This window comes from Lissotriton vulgaris, chromosome 9 (assembly GCF_964263255.1).
Source record: "Lissotriton vulgaris chromosome 9, aLisVul1.2, whole genome shotgun sequence".
In the NCBI taxonomy this organism is placed as follows: domain Eukaryota; kingdom Metazoa; phylum Chordata; class Amphibia; order Caudata; family Salamandridae; genus Lissotriton; species Lissotriton vulgaris.
Genome location: NC_141697.1, coordinates 882,083,539 through 882,101,362, shown reverse-complemented (window position 1 = coordinate 882,101,362; position 17,824 = coordinate 882,083,539).

The following is a 17,824-nucleotide window of genomic DNA, read 5'->3' as shown; positions in this document are numbered from 1 at the left end:
ATCCAGTGACTGTATGTTTCTGTAAAGTTAAAATATGTGTTACATATTGAAGAATGAGTGGATGTATAAGTGTCTGGATGAAGGATTTAGTAGATGCATGACAGACTGTATGAGAGAGTGATTAAATGTGTCTCACTGAGTGCATGGGTTAGTGACTAAACTGTGTTAATTTGTGCATCATTATGTCTGTTGTTCTGTAAACTGCTGCATGTGTTGATCAGTAGCTATATGAGTAACTATATGGGTTATTGATTGGTTGCCCAAGTATTTGTATGGGAGAGTGAGTGTGTGTGTGTGGGTGGCTGGGAGGTGTGTGACTCTGTGCATAGATGTGTGAACAGTTGATTCCCAAATGTGTGGGTTCAAAACTGCATGTGGAAACAGCTGTATGGGTGGTTGACTGTGTGCATGAGTGTATTGGTGAGTGAATGGATATCTCAGTGCTATATGTCAAAGTAAGTACATATGTAAAACACAGTACACGTGAGAGTTGACATATATAAATTACTGTGTATAATAGCTAGTGAATGTGTGAGTGGCTGCATGGATCATTGAAAACTTGTATCAGTCATTGTATAAGAGAGTAAATATGTGTTAGAATAAGTTTCAATAAGTAAGGTGTGTATAACTGTATAGTTGAGGAAATGGAGGTGTGATTGATTCTTTGCATGACTGACTAGGTGTATGAGTAACTCTATGGATGAGTGACAATCTGTGAGTGTCTGTTTACACTGAGTGTATCTAAGGTTATATTAGAGTCTGAAGAGATTAATCGTATTATCACATGAATGACGTCATCAGTGATGTTGTCAGTGATGTCATTTGAGTTGTCATCAGTGATGTCATCAGTGATGTCACTGACCATGTCATGAATGATGTAATATGTGACATCATCAGCAGTGGATTGCGGGTGCGCGATATATAGTTAGTGCAACTAACCATATATGCGAATTCCAATTGTTTTGTGTGAGTAAAATAAGGTTTTGTAAATGCTAATCCCTAACTATATATGGTCTATAACCTATGGTTTTTTCAGTGAATTTTTAAGGTTTTGTAAATGCAAATTCCTAACTAAATATGGTCTATAACCTATGGTTTTTTCAGTGAATTTTAATGGTTTTTTAATAGCAAATATCAAAAGCTGTAAAATGTATTCTTATTTTAATGGAAAAATATATTTTATATGTATTTATTTAAAAAATGTTATGCATCTGCCAAACCCTGACCTCTTAATAGTGCACTGTGGTGGAAATGATTTGGGCACTATGACTGGGGTAGGTCTGGAAATGCTTTTCAAAGACACCTTTGAGCAATTGATGGCTCTTTTTTCCTCAAACTGCCTTGGTATATTCAAATAAATGCCAAAGACAGAAATGGAGGTGGTCCAATCAAATTTGTCCACAAATTGAGAAAGCGAGGAAGCATGTAAATAAGTCTGTTTCAGCTTACATAAGAAACCATGGAATGGGCTCCATCTACAACAATAACTTGCGTTACTACATGCAAGATATCTACAGAGGAGATGGTGTGCACTTCTCAGATGAGGGGAACAGAGTTTTTATCCAGAATTTAAGACTGTGTATTGGTACCTACTTATAAGTACCTAAATCTTCCACAGACCGAAAAGCTCTTTTCAGAGCTACCCTAACTATGATCACTCTAAATAAATTTTAAATGTAACTTTTTTTTTCTAATTTTCACGATTTACGCTTTCCGGAGCGCTTCCCGGTTCGCGCACCGGGCGCTAACCGCGCGAAAATTTGAAAAATGTTTTTTTCTTTTTTTTGGGCATATATGAGCCTCCTCATCCACCCTCACAAAACATAGGGGGTCAGGATATGTCTCCCTTGCCCCCTTTTACACAATCCCAGCATTGTTTATCATCCATCTTGTGTCCAAATTAGACCTTAACGCAAGATAGCGGACTCCCGTTACGCTGCCGGTAAGCTACCCGGTGCGCGAACCGGGGCGCACAACGGCACACGCAGCAAAAAAAATGTGGGAAGTTAATGTACCAAAAAAGCACTGAAGACACTTTAACCAAATTTGGAATAGTCCCTACTACATACCAGTCCCTACCATTTCCCCAAATTTGATGGAATTCCATAGAGCCATTTAAGTTGTAGCCCTGTCTAAATAACCTGAGGTAAATTACATGGCAAAAACACATTAGAAAGAGTTGACATTTTCAACCAATGATAACATTACTTTCAAGTTGTATTTTTATGTGCTGACATTTGATTGGTTTGCTACATGAATATATATGAAAAATAAGAGGGAAAGATAGCCATTTTGACTGGAACTCCCTGAGGCACATTTACGGAGCATTTCCTGAGAAACCTAAGACACTTTTCCAAAGGTAAGTTAATAGTTTCTAAGGAGAAATATGTTGTTCACCTAAAGTTATTTTTATAAAAACGTTTCCTGTTAGATATTTACTGTCCCTCAGTTATAGTTATAGATTGAGTTAGGCTTCTCTGTTGTAGTCATGGATTGAGTTAGACTTGATCACATGCAGTACTTTATATTTCTACTTCCTGCCTTGTAGAATACACTGCCCAAACATAAATTCACTCTTAAAAACTCAGAACTATGTTGTGCACGTTAAGTTAAAAATAAAAATGTTGAAGTTTCTTACTTAAACTCTATTTCTCTCTCTCTTTTTATTCTACCTTAACAGCAATTATGGATAAAGAAGCACAGGAACCCAAAGTACAACCTGAAATACCAGACAATATTGACGATTTTTTTAATGTGACAGTAGACGAACAACTGTTGGAATTTATGGACAATTTTGATAAACAAGAGACAATTTATGAAAATAAAGATCATGAAATTTCAGATGAAGTACTACTTGAAATTTCCAAAGATTATTAAAATTAATATCAATAAAATTTTATTTATAAATTAAAAATTGTTTAAGACATTATTCATTTTTTTTCAAAATGTAAGATATAATAGTAGAGTAATTATAAAAAAAAGTCAGACTAATGGTAAAGAGTACAACATTTTTATATTACTATGTGCTCAGGGAGTGCTCAAAGGATCTGTTTCTACTTTCCCATGAATCTAGGAGAATAATTTACTTACTTGATGTGTTTTAAAAATGTGTTTTTTGACTTAAAATGGCTCAAAGGCTTTGTAAATATGCCCCATGCTGACTATGAAACTCTAGCAGTATATATCAAGAAACCTAAATGACTTCAATAAACGTTTTTAAACACATCAAGTAAGCAAATTATTCTCCCCCATTCATGGGGAAGTTACTTAAAATGCCCTAACACACATGAGGGCGTATTTACAAGGCCCTTGCACCACTTTTGCATCTCTTTTAACATGAGGAAAATAACTTGAAAGTGGCTCAAAGGCCTTGTAAATACGCCCCATGCTGGCTATGAAACTCTAGCAGTACATATCAAGAAACCTAAATGACTTCAAGAAACGTTTTTATACACATCAAGTAAGCAAATTATTCTCCCTGAATCATGGGGCAAGTGAAATATTTGTTTAAAGAAGCAGACACCATTTTTTCCTTCTCTGGGGTAGGTCTGGAAATGCTTTTAAAGGACACCTTTGAGCAATTGATGGCACTTTTTCCTCAAACTGCCTTGGTATATTCCAATATATGCCAAAGACAGAAATAGAAATGGTCCAATCAATTTTGTCCACAAATTGAGAAAGCGAGGAAGCATGTAAATAAGTCTGTTTCAGCTTACATGACAAACCATGGAATGGGCTCCATCTACAACAATAACTTGCGTTACTACATGCAAGATATCTACAGAGGAGATGGTGTGCACTTCTCAGATGAGGGAAACAGAGTTTTCATACAAAATTTAAGACTGTGTATTGGTACCTACTTATAAGTACCTAGAACTTACACAGAACCCAAAAGCTCTTTTCAGAGCTACCTTAACTATAATTACTCTTTTAAATATTATATATATATATATATATTCCAACAACCTCTCCCCTCGGGAAGAAAACGAGCCGCACACACAACGGTAAACTTTTTTGATGAATTTATTCCAGCGCTTTTGGTCCTAATGCATTTCGGTCTCCTGACCTTTTTCATTGCAAGGCATTCTGGTCCCTGTGGTCCTTGATTAGAAAATTATTTCCCTCCAGTGGGTGATGCTGTTCGATATTGCTGCTGTTGCTGCTTTCCGTTGTTCCATCGCAGAAGCCATTTACAAACTGCAGGAAAACCTTGCCACAGGCAGTCCATGGCGGCGCACTACTAGCCCTTGCCGTTTTATCGGAAAAGTCGTTTGTGGTTCATTGCGGGCAGTAATGGCGCTCAAGCAGGTGGTGCGTTACTCACGGCAGAACCAAGCCGTTTCAAATTCCAACAACCTCTCCCCTCGGGAAGAAAACGAGCCGCACACACAACGGTAAACTTTTTGATGAATTTAATCCAGCGCTTTTGGTCCTAATGCATTTCGGTCTCCTGACCTTTTTCAAAGGAAGCCCCAGCATCGTGCTAATGACACAGTCACAGGTTGAATGTCAGCAATTGTATTTTTATACCCCCCCCCCCCCGTGGGCGGCCCCCATTGAGCCTTCATTGCAAGGCACTCTGGTCCCTGTGGTCCGTGATTAGAAAATGATTGCCCTCCAGTGGGTGATGCTGTTCGATATTGCTGCTGTTGCCGCTTTCCGTTGTTCCATCGCAGAAGCCATTTACAAACTGCAGGAAAACCTTGCCATAGACAGTCCATGGCGGCGCACTACTAGCCCTTGCCGTTTTATCGGAAAAGTCATTTGTGGTTCTTTGCGGGCAGTAATGGTGCTCAAGTAGGTGGTGCGTTCCTCACGGCAGAACCAAGCCGTTTCAAATTCCAACAACCTCTCCCCTCGGGAAGAAAACGAGCCGCACACACAACGGTAAACCTTTTGATGAATTTATTTCAGCGCTTTTGGTCCTAATGCATTTCGGTCTCCGGACATTTTTCAAAGGAAGCCCCAGCATCGTGCTAATGACACAGTCACACAGGTTGAATGTCAGCAATTGTATTTTTATACCCCCCAGTGGGTGGCCCCCATTGAGCCTTCATGGCAAGGAATTCTGGTCCCTGTGGTCCGTGATTAGAAAATTATTGCCCTCCATATATATATATATATTTTTTTTTTACTCCAAAGTGACCTGTTTGCACGAAGTCCGTGACCCGTGGACAGATGGCGAGAGAAAGCCGAGCAGGTCTCTCGGCGGTTAATTACTCCACAGCAATTTTTATCAAAGAAAGTACTCGCGCTCACGAACATTTTTTAACTTGGGTGACCTATTGGATATGGAGAATGTATATATATGTAAATATATGTAAATACATGAACTTGTGCCATATACTATATATATACTTGTATACCATTCTAAGATGGCCGCCAAGTTGATCTAGACACCACTTACTGAACAATTAGTCCTTTTTTGGTGTCTCAAGCCTATGTATAGACTTTCTGTAACAATAGCAAATTGTGTGATCAAGACAGCCTTTGCTGTTGAAACGCGTAACCTTTGCTTAATAAACTGTGGCATATCCTGAGCGCGAGTACTTTCTTTGAAGAAAATTGCTGTGGAGTAATATGTATATATATATATATATATATATATATATATATATATATATATATATATATATATATATATATATATATATATATATATATATGTTTTATTTTGAAAAATAACCCACTATATATATAAATACAATCTTCACGAAATTTTCAAAACTGGTGGGGCGCTCCAGTCTGCTCCTATCCAGATAGTCTTGGGGTGACTCATGAAGCGGGAGCTGAGAAAAAAAGGGGGGTCCCAAAATATGTTTTTCCCATGCAATTTTCCATAGGTACCATTCATCGCGGCTACAGCCCAAACGGCTGAACGGAATTACACCAAATTTAGCAAAGTTGTAGTCCTTGGTTCAGACTCGTGCCTTTTGCTTATATGGTGTACATCTGTTCAATAGTTCCTGAGAAAATTACAATTAAAAGTACATATATATCTATCGCCTCAGTGGATGCGCGGATTATGAGCGCACCGTCCCGATCACTCGCAGAATGCTGATTGGCTGTCAAGTGGTTGTCAACATTCGAAACCAGGAAGTGTTGGCAGCCATTTTGTGTCTCAGTAGAAGCGATGATCTAGAAAGTGGATCTAGTGGAACAAGTGTTGAAAACATATAAAGGGGGCAGGTAAGAAATATTTTGACCATCTAGACCTGCTTAGAAGGTCCCACAAGGACTCCTAGAGCCCCAAAAAGATTTTTTTTTGTTGAAAAAATTGAGAAATGTGCGGTGGGTGCATGGATCGGGCGTAAAAAAAATAAGAACGAAGTGTTGGCTCCTGTGCTTGTTTAAAAATTAGCTACCTGGGAAGGAGAAATCCTGGGGTCTAAAATATTGCATTTGAAGCGGGGGCCGAGAAAAAAGGGGGGTCCCGAAACTTATTTTCCCCATGCAATTTCCCATAGGAACCGTTCATCATGGCTAAAGCCCAAATGGCTGAACGGAATTACAGCAAATAAGGAAAAATTGTAGTTCTTGGTTCAAACTAGTGCCTTTTGCTTAAATTGTGTAAATACGTTCAGTAGTTCCTGAGAATACTACTATTAAAAATACATATATATCTATGACCTCGGTGGATCCGCGCATCTTGCGTGCACTGTAAGTACACCGTCCCGATCACACACTGAATACTAATTGGTTATCAAGTGGTTGTTAACATTCGAAACCAGGAATTGTTGGCAGCCATTTTGTCCCTCGGTAGAAGCGAGGATCTAGAAAATAGTGGGACAAGTGTTCAAAAGGTATGAAGGGGGCATGTAAGAAATATTGTGATCAACTAGACCTGCTTATGAGGGTCCCAAATTTTTTTTGGGAGGGGGAGGGGATGGAGAAATGTGCGTTGGGTGCTTGGATCTGCTGTAATAAAAACAAAAATGAAGAGGGGGCTCCTGTACTTGTTTGAGCATTAGCTACCTGGTAGGGCCAAATCTCAGGGTTCTAAAATATTACATTTGATGGGTTTCCAGAGGGGCCCTGTAGCCCCGCACCGTCACTACTCGGTGCTACAAAATAACTGGGTGAGGGAGCTCAAAGGTCCGTCTAAGCCCCGGGGATTAAGAGCCTCCGGGGCTTTTTATATTTTGGGAGGGGGTGGCGTGGTCTCCATTCTGGAACAGTCGAAAGCCTTGGGGAACACCAACCCCTAAGAGCAGCTCCTGCTGTGTCTCGGGGTTCCTGCTGTATCATAGCAAACTTGAGGGCATATTAACAAGTGCCATTTCGCAGCAATTTTTTTTAAAAAACCAAAAATGCGGTGAAAATGATATCACCCTATTTACTAGGTGACGCTAAGATGCATTAATGCATTTTAGAAGCCGGTTTGCTAAGGGCTCGCCTTGTATCTTCAATGAGTTGCAATGTAGGTGTTCTCAGTGGGAAGGTAGGTGTTTCTATGAGAATATAAAAAGGAAGAGGGATGTATGACAACAGCGTTGTATTTACAAGGCGGCCCTGGATTTGAGGACCGATAGGAACACTCTCTCTAATTACGGTTTATGTCGGATCCTAAAATCTGTTCTGAAGTAGACTTAAACATGTTTAATATGCAAGGTGGATTGATATGTTAAGTGCACAGTTTTTCTATTCAAATCTTTTTTAAAGTGTTGCCCTAAATTCTTATTAATGTAAGAGGGCATGATTTACTGTCAGATAAAGTAGAATAGAAGTGAAACTACAAACACTCCCTTACTACTTCATCTTTCTTTTTTGTTTTTTGTACATTTCTTTTCAATTACTCTTTATGAAAACATTGTGACTGTTAAAAAGGATTATTTTAATATTTTTTAAATTACATTAATATATTTTTTCATGTTTACTGCGTGCAACAATAAGCCTCCAGTTCTTAATGAGTGAAAATACGTCACATTACTACACAATATACATACTGATAAACCCATTTTCAGAGAATTACTTGATCATTTTTTTTATTTGTACATATTTCAAACCTTCTTTTTTCTGCGTCTTCGTAGTATTTTCAATTCACGACGATAATACATGAACTGTTCTTCTGTCATAGGAATCACTGAGTGGGTTTTTAGATACTTGTATTGCTGTGTCAATGGATTCATATATGGTAGTCTTTATTTTACAGTGAGTGATGAAAGTTTATACTAGTGTATGATGAGGTGCATCTGATTGTCACGAGGATGATGTTATCAGTGATGTCATCAGTGATGTCATTTGAGATGTCATCAGTGATGTCATCAGTGATGTCACTGACCATGTCATGAATGATGTAATATGTGACATCATCAGCAGTGGATTGCGGGCGCACGAGTTATAGTTAGCAGAACTAACTATAATGGAGGAATTTCAATGGTTTTGTAAAAGTGAAATGTCCAGCTAACTATAACACTCCTAAAACCTATATTTTTTTCAGTGAATTTCTAAGGTTTTTTAAATTCTAATTCCTAACTATAACATGTCTGAAATCTTTGTTTTTTCAGTGAATATATATATATATATATATATATATATATATATATATATATATATATATATATATATATATATATATATATATATATATATATATATATATATATCCTCCCAAGTAGCAAACACCACAAGTTGACAAGACTGTGTGCTGGCCAAAGTAATTTATTATCAGGCAGCCCTTCGGACGTGTTTCGCCTGACCAGTATGTATAATATATATATATATATATATATATATATATATATATATATATATATATATATATATATATATATATATATATATATATATATATATATATATATATATATATATATATATATATATATATATTCACTGAAAAAAACATAGGTTATAGACCATATATAGTTAGGAATTAGCATTTACAAAACCTTAATTTACTCGCACAAAACCATAGAAATTCGAATATATAGTTAGTTGCAATAACTATATATCACGCACCCGCAATCCACTGCTGATGATGTCACATATTACATCATTCATGACATGGTCAGTGACATCACTGATGACATCACTGATGACAACTCAAATGACATCACTGATGACAACTCAAATGACATCACTGACAACATCACTGATGACATCAATCATGTGATAATACGATCCACCTCTTCAGACTCTAATATAACCTTAGATACACTCAGAGTAAACAGACACTCACAGACTGTCACTCATCCATGGAGTTACTCACACACCTAGTCAGTCATGCACTGAATCAATCACACCTCCATTTCCTCAACTATACAGTTATACACACCTTACTTATTCAAACATATTCTAACACATATTTACTCTCTTATACAATCACTGATACAAGTTTTCAATGATCCATTCAGCCACTCACACATTTACTGGCTCTTATACACAGTAATTTATATATGTGAACTCTCACATGTACTGTTTTTTACATATGTACTTACTTTGACATGTAGCACTGAGATATCCATTCACTCACCAATACACTCGTACACAGTCAACCACCCATACAGCTGTTTCCACATGCAGTTTTGAACCCATAGATCTAGTGAATCAACTGTTCACACATGTATGCACAGAGTCACACACCTCCCAGCCACCCCCACACACACACTCACTCTCCCCTACAAATACTTGGACAACCAATCAATAACCCATATAGTTACTCATATAGCTACTGATCAACACATGCAGCAGTTCATAGAACAACAGATATAATGATGCACAAATTAAGACAGTTTAGTCACTAACCCATGCACTCAGTGAGACACATTTAATCACTCTCCCATACAGTCAGTCATGCACCTACTAAATCCTTCATCCAGATACTTATACATCCACTCATTCTTCAATATGTAAAACATATTTTGACTTTTCAGAAACATACAGTCACTGGATGATGTCATCAGTGATGTCATCAGTGATGTCATTTGAGTTGTCATCAGTGATGTCATCAGTGATGTCACTGACCATATCATGAATGATGTAATATGTGACATCATCAGCAGTGGATTGCGGGGGCGTGATATATAGTTATTGCAACTAACTATATATTCGAATTTCTATGGTTTTGTGCGAGTAAATTAAGGTTTTGTAAATGCTAATTCCTAACTATATATGGTCTATAACCTATGTTTTTTTCAGTGAATTTCAATGGTTTTTTAAAAGCAAATATGAAAAGCTGTAAAATGTCAAGTACGTGGTAAGTAAAAACATTTTCGTATTTATGCACGCTGATGATTCTTGGAAGAGGTTGACACAGATGACATCTTAAGGAACAAAGAAAGACAAATTAAGGATGAGGAAGTTGTCACTTTAGTTTTTTCATCAGCTAGCGATAGCAACAAACACATTGTAATGGAGATTAGAGAGGCTACGGATGGGTGAATAAATTTTGAAAAGAAATGGCGACTCCCCCCTTTAGTAGATTAGCTAAATCTTTGCGTAATTTGGTAAGGGTTGCCTTTCCTTAAACCTTTATTTTTAAAAAAAATTGGAAGAAACAAAAAATCTTCCCTTCCATAAATAACCCAATACTTTTTATTTGTTATGGCAAGGTAACAAAATAGAGAATAAACTATAGTTGGTCACCATGGTCCGGACGAAAATGAAAAATCAATGATACTAAGTACCTGTAAACACTGAGCAGACATGTGAATGTGACATTCTGATTATTGCTATGCCCGAATATGTATATAACTGCTCCAATCACTATGCTAATAAACAATCTTTTGTTCTGTTTTGTAAAGTAAAACTATTGTGAACGCAGGTATTATACATAGTAAGTGTTTAATATAGCATTTGTCAGTCATTGGTTAAGAAGCTAGGACCTGTTCACTCTTGACACCCCAGGTGCTGTGTATGCAGATTTCGGCCTTATTTATTGCCTCTAGTTTTCAAAGGCAAATTTCTGTGGTAAACATGCACATTAAGGGTTGCCTTATCTTAAACCTTTGTTTTTAAAAAAAATTGGAAGAAACAAAAAATCTTCCCTTCCATAAATAACCCAAGACTTTTTTTGTTATGGCAAGGTAACGAAATAGAGAATAAACTATAGTTGGTCACCATGGTCCGGACGAAAATGAAAAATCAATGATACTAAGTACCTGTAAACACTGAGCAGACATGTGAATGTGACATTCTGATTATTGCTATGCCCGAATATGTATATAACTGCTCCAATCACTATGCTAATAAACAATCTTTTGTTCTGTTTTGTAAAGTAAAACTATTGTGAACGCAAGTATTATACATAGTAAGTGTTTAATATAGCATTTGTCAGTCATTGGTTAAGCAGCTAGGACCTGTTCACTCTTGACACCCCAGGTGCTGTGTATGCAGATTTCGGCCTTATTTATTGCCTCTAGTTTTCACAGGCAAATTTCTGTGGTAAACATGCACATTAAGGGTTGCCTTTTCTTAAACCTTTGTTTTTAAAAAAAATTGGAAGAAACAAAAAATCTTCCCTTCCATAAATAACCCAATACTTTTTTTTGTTATGGCAAGGTAACGAAATAGAGAATAAACTATAGTTGGTCACCATGGTACGGACGAAAATGAAAAATCAATGATACTAAGTACCTGTAAACACTGAGCAGACATGTAAATGTGACATTATGATTATTGCTATACCCGAATATGTATATAACTGCTCCAATCACTATGCTAATAAACAATCTTTTGTTCTGTTTTGTAAAGTAAAACTATTGTGAACGCAAGTATTATACATAGTAAGTGTTTAATATAGCATTTATCAGACATTGGTTAAGCAGCTAGGACCTGTTCACTCTTGACACCCCAGGTGCTGTGTATGCAGATTTCGGCCTTATTTATTGCCTCTAGTTTTCAAAGGCAAATTTCTGTGGAAAACATGCACATTAAGGGTTGCCTTTTTTTAAACCTTTGTTTTTAAAAAAAATTGGAAGAAACAAAAAATCTTCCCTTCCATAAATAACCCAAGACTTTTATTTTGTTATGGCAAGGTAACGAAATAGAGAATAAACTATAGTTGGTCACCATGGTCCGGACGAAAATGAAAAATCAATGATACTAAGTACCTGTAAACACTTAGCAAACATGTGAATGTGACATTCTGATTATTGCTATGCCCGCATATGTATATGTATAACTGCTCCAATCACTATGCTAATAAACAATCTTTTGTTTTATTTTGTAAAGTAAAACTATTGTGAACGCAGGTATTATACATAGTAAGTGTTTAATATAGCATTTGTCAGTCATTGGTTAAGCAGCTAGGACCTGTTCACTCTTGACACCCCAGGTGCTGTGTATGCAGATTTCGGCCTTATTTATTGCCTCTAGTTTTCAAAGGCAAATTTCTGTGGTAAACATGCACATTAAGGGTTGCCTTTTCTTAAACCTTTGTTTTTAAAAAAAATTGGAAGAAACAAAAAATCTTCCCTTCCATAAATAACCCAATACTTTATTTTGTTATGGCAAGGTAACGAAATAGAGAATAAACTATAGTTGGTCACCATGGTCCGGACGAAAATGAAAAATCAATGATACTAAGTACCTGTAAACACTGAGCAGACATGTGAATGTGACATTCTGATTATTGCTATGCCCGAATATGTATATAACTGCTCCAATCACTATGCTAATAAACAATCTTTTGTTCTGTTTTGTAAAGTAAAACTATTGTGAACGCAAGTATTATACATAGTAAGTGTTTAATATAGCATTTGTCAGTCATTGGTTAAGCAGCTAGGACCTGTTCACTCTTGACACCCCAGGTGCTGTGTATGCAGATTTCGGCCTTATTTATTGCCTCTAGTTTTCAAAGGCAAATTTCTGTGGTAAACATGCACATTAAGGGTTGCCTTTTCTTAAACCTTTGTTTTTAAAAAAAATTGGAAGAAACAAAAAATCTTCCCTTCCATAAATAACCCAATACTTTATTTTGTTATGGCAAGGTAACGAAATAGAGAATAAACTATAGTTGGTCACCATGGTCCGGACGAAAATGAAAAATCAATGATACTAAGTACCTGTAAACACTGAGCAGACATGTGAATGTGACATTCTGATTATTGCTATGCCCGAATATGTATATAACTGCTCCAATCACTATGCTAATAAACAATCTTTTGTTCTGTTTTGTAAAGTAAAACTATTGTGAACGCAAGTATTATACATAGTAAGTGTTTAATATAGCATTTGTCAGTCATTGGTTAAGCAGCTAGGACCTGTTCACTCTTGACACCCCAGGTGCTGTGTATGCAGATTTCGGCCTTATTTATTGCCTCTAGTTTTCAAAGGCAAATTTCTGTGGTAAACATGCACATTAAGGGTTGCCTTTTCTTAAACCTTTGTTTTTAAAAAAAATTGGAAGAAACAAAAAATCTTCCCTTCCATAAATAACCCAATACTTTATTTTGTTATGGCAAGGTAACGAAATAGAGAATAAACTATAGTTGGTCACCATGGTCCGGACGAAAATGAAAAATCAATGATACTAAGTACCTGTAAACACTGAGCAAACATGTGAATGTGACATTCTGATTATTGCTATGCCCGAATATGTATATAACTGCTCCAATCACTATGCTAATAAACAATCTTTTGTTTTGTTTTGTAAAGTAAAACTATTGTGAACGCAAGTATTATACATAGTAAGTGTTTAATATAGCATTTGTCAGTCATTGGTTAAGCAGCTAGGACCTGTTCACTCTTGACACCCCAGGTGCTGTGTATGTTGCACTATAGTGCTGAATCGGGTACATTTTTCTATTTTTTTCTACAGCACCCTCAGTGCATGAACAACTATAGCAAGAGTAGAAAATATGATCATTGCCTTTTAGTCTAGACTTCATTTTATGTGTTTTGAGTGGGAGAAACGCCGTCTTTCGCCATTTTATGTGTTTTGAGTGGGAGACACGCCGTCTTTCGCCATTTTATATGTTTTGAGTGGGAGACACGCCGTCTTTCGCCATTTTATGTATTTTGAGTGGGAGACACGCCGTCTTTCGGCGCAGCATTGTAGGATGGCCACACCAGTGCGGCAACTTGCTGGACACCACCTCGGTGCCATCCGGATCTCGGCGCGTTGTGCTGCCTTCGGCCTATTCGCACATCGGTCCGCTACTGACGCCGCCTCATGGGCCAACGAGTTTTGTATGCTTTTTATAACCCAAAGCCGCATAACAGGTCATGTGACTTGTTTATAAAACTTTTCATTGGTTCATTTTACTTTTGGTTTCCTAATGATGGAAGGCTTGATCATATGACCTAAAAATAACACTTTTCATTGGATTAAAACATTTTTTTTTCCCAAACGATGAAAGACCCACCTTTTTTTTTCTCACTCGGCAATCAAAAAAGGTTCCGTTAGATGACAACAGAGGGGACAGGCAACAAGAACCATCACTCAAAAAAGGGGAGGGCAAGTTCTTCCCTACCGGGTCACGTTGGGGCTCCACCGGAACTCATCAAATTGATAGTCTACAGTGTTTCTGGATGTTTCAGACTGAAGCTGGCGTCAGCATGAGAGCACCACCATCTCGTAGCTCCGTCGTGGCCATTCCGCAAGCAATCATGGCAGCCGCTCCCCACCGGAAGCCTGCGGGAGTCGGGGGACCCCAAGACTTTTATAGAATCTTCAAGGCTGAGGGGACGCTTTCGGGAATGGGGCCCATGCCCTAGCAGACAAGAGTCCGAGTTCCAAGGTGTCCCAGGGCCATTTTAGTGGACCACGCACAAATCCGAAGAGCCGGCCGGCATTTTAAGAGTCCTGTGGCAGCCGCCTATCGCTGCACCGCAAGAGTGGAAGCAACTCAACTACATGGTGAGCGAGACGCTGTAGCTGCAAGAGCGGGCGGTAAACAGCTGAATGGCGGAAGAGGCACAGTGTAGCAAAAGCGGGCGGAATGGCAACTGAAACGGTAAAGGGGCACCCCACTACAGCAGACGAGCCTCCACCTGGGGAGGCCCATTCACGCCGCCTTCCCCCCCCCCCCGGGGTGCCCCACGCCGTTTTTCAGAACAGCATTGTAGGATACCAAAACCAGTGCGGCAACTTACTGGACATGACCTGGGTGCCGTCCAGATCTCAGCGCGTTCTGCTGCCTTGGGACTATTCGCACAACAGACCGCTACTGACGAGACACAGTGCAGCAAAAGCGGGCGGAAAACCGCTGAATGGCAAGTGAAACGCTAGAACAACGCTAGAATAACATCTGGAATAATTGTCGCTCAGAAGAACAACACACAAAACTCTGTAGTGTCTGAGGAAAGTAAAACAGAGAAGGTCACTGTAGTTTCAGACACACTTAACACTAATGACTTAACAAAGATATCGTCTGTCTATGAAGCAGCTGTCATGTTCACAGAATTGACAAAGAAGTGTGCAGACACCAATGCTATTAAGAAACACAAGGAAATCCCTAACGCATCTGCATTCTCGGAAGAGGTTGACACAGATGACATCTTAAGGAACAAAGAAAGACAAATTAAGGATGAGGAAGTTGTCACTTTAGTTTTTTCAATAATGGAAAATATGCAGTCATTGGCTATGAAGGATGTCTAGTGAAGCAGAAAAAAGGCCATTTGATTAATCATCGAAAATTGAGTAATTGCGTAATTTGGGCATAAAAGTTATATTATTGGAAGTAGATCTGGTTAATTTCCATTCAGAGTGTCCTACACAGCACCACTCTAGGTAAACATTACTTTATGTAAAACATGGGACATAGCACTCATTGGAATGTTTGTGATCTTTCCTGTTAAGTTGCATCATAAGTTATTTTAACCATTCCATATAAAGTCATGCATAAAAATGAATACACAGACACAAATAACATGTGTATCCAAAAACAAAATACAGATTTCAGCCTTATTTATTGCCTCTAGTTTTCAAAGGCAAATTTCGTTGAAAACATGCACATTAAGGGTTGCCTTTCCTTAAACCTTTGTTTTTTTTTAAAAATTGGAAGAAACAAAAAGTCTTCCCTTCCATAAATAACCAAAGACTTTTATTTTGTTATGGCAAGGAAACGAAATAGAGAATAAACTATAGTTGGTCACCATGGGGTTTAAAAAAGGGATGGTTCTTCACCAGATTAGATATTTACCCAGACCCTCATTCTCCAATGTGTTGAACTTGGCTAAAATTCTTCTGGTGCCTGCACCCTGTCACAGAATATCACCCCAAAACATGAAAGCGCCCAAACACCAGATTGAGCTGAACCCCACAGTAAGCCTTATTTCTTCAGGGCCTCAGAATTTCTTTTGCTTTGCTCATGGAAATTGTGGGATATAGGACAGATAAGGTGTCACCATTAAGAAAGGGTAGTATTTAAATTTGCATATCAATTATGTTTAACCTTTTGAAAATATGATATGCTAGCTTAAACTTATGCTTTACATTTGAAGCCGAATTCAACAGCTTAAGTAAGTAGGTTTTCGTAGTTGTAACTTTAAAGGATGATGTAGCAAACTGTAAAGATTTTCTAAAACAGTGGAGCGTATTTAGTTTTTTAATGTACATGTTTTTGAAACGATTACACAAATCAAACATTTGTGAGTTTTAAGTTTCCGGAGAAGTATAATTTACCAATAGTTTTCTCTGTATATGTTTTTCCGTTAACAAACCCAGTTCCATCACCCGCCCAGGATATCACTACTGTTCCCCATGTCATAAAACCTTAGGATGTTCAATAACTGAAACAGCTAATATGGGTTTACTTACAGGGGACATCTTTTGTTCTGTTTTGTAAAGTAAAACTATTGTGAACGCAAGTATTATACATAGTAAGTGTTTAATATAGCATTTGTCAGTCATTGGTAAAACAGCTAGGACCTGTTCACTCTTGACACCCCAGGTGCTGTGCATGTTGCACTATAGTACTGCATCGGGAATACGGACAACCCTATTGATGTCGATTTTTCATTATTGATTATTGTAAAGAAATGGCGACTCCCCCCTTAGTTCTGGTTAATGATGTTGCAGCAGGCTGCCATGTAAATAGTTGTTTAAAATGTTTTTTTTAACGTGTTGACTTTGTTGGAGTGTTGTATATATATATAAGTTATTAAAGTGTTATAATCCTACTACTTTGTTGGAGTGCTATATATTTTTAATGTGACACATAATTGTGAAGACTTTGATGTACAAAAAGGCATCCCTGGAATCTACCGCTTCAGGCTCGGTCCCACACACCGAGAATCCCCTCCCTAATCACAATACAGGATGGTTATCAGATTGTAGGAACGCGTGTAGTGTGACGGATCTCATCGGGTGGGGGCCTTGATCTACTGTAACTCCTTTGAAGAGGGGTGATTCTTTACAGTTGAGGCCATAAACTACATCCGCAGGGCTAGGTGATAGCCTGGGACCGGCCTGGACAATTGGACACAGAGGAAGAGGAGTGTCAGAGGGTGCGGTAGTGAATAGGGTGAAAGGGAGGTGTCGGACGGGCACAGGGTGTGATTCTCAGGGAAGAGCAGGGCAAATGGGGGGAGGTTTATGGCCCATGCATAAGACAGAGAGCGGGGGTGACCAGTGCGTGGGAGAGATGCTTGCAAGGGTGGGGAGCCATGCTGAGGATCAGCAGCGTGCAGAGAGTGGGTCTGGTCAAAGCATCTAAAATGGCTGCCATGCACGACAAAAGTGTGGCATTGGAAAAAAAGCAAGATGGCGCACACAATGTTTATCAATACGGATTAATTTATAACAATTATTTTTAACAATATATTTACTCGCAGTGTCAAAATGGCGGTCAACACTTCCTGATTTCCTTCGAATCGAACGTCAACAGACGTCACGCAGAAAAAAAAAAAACGCTCACGCGCAGCCGCTGGAAGACAA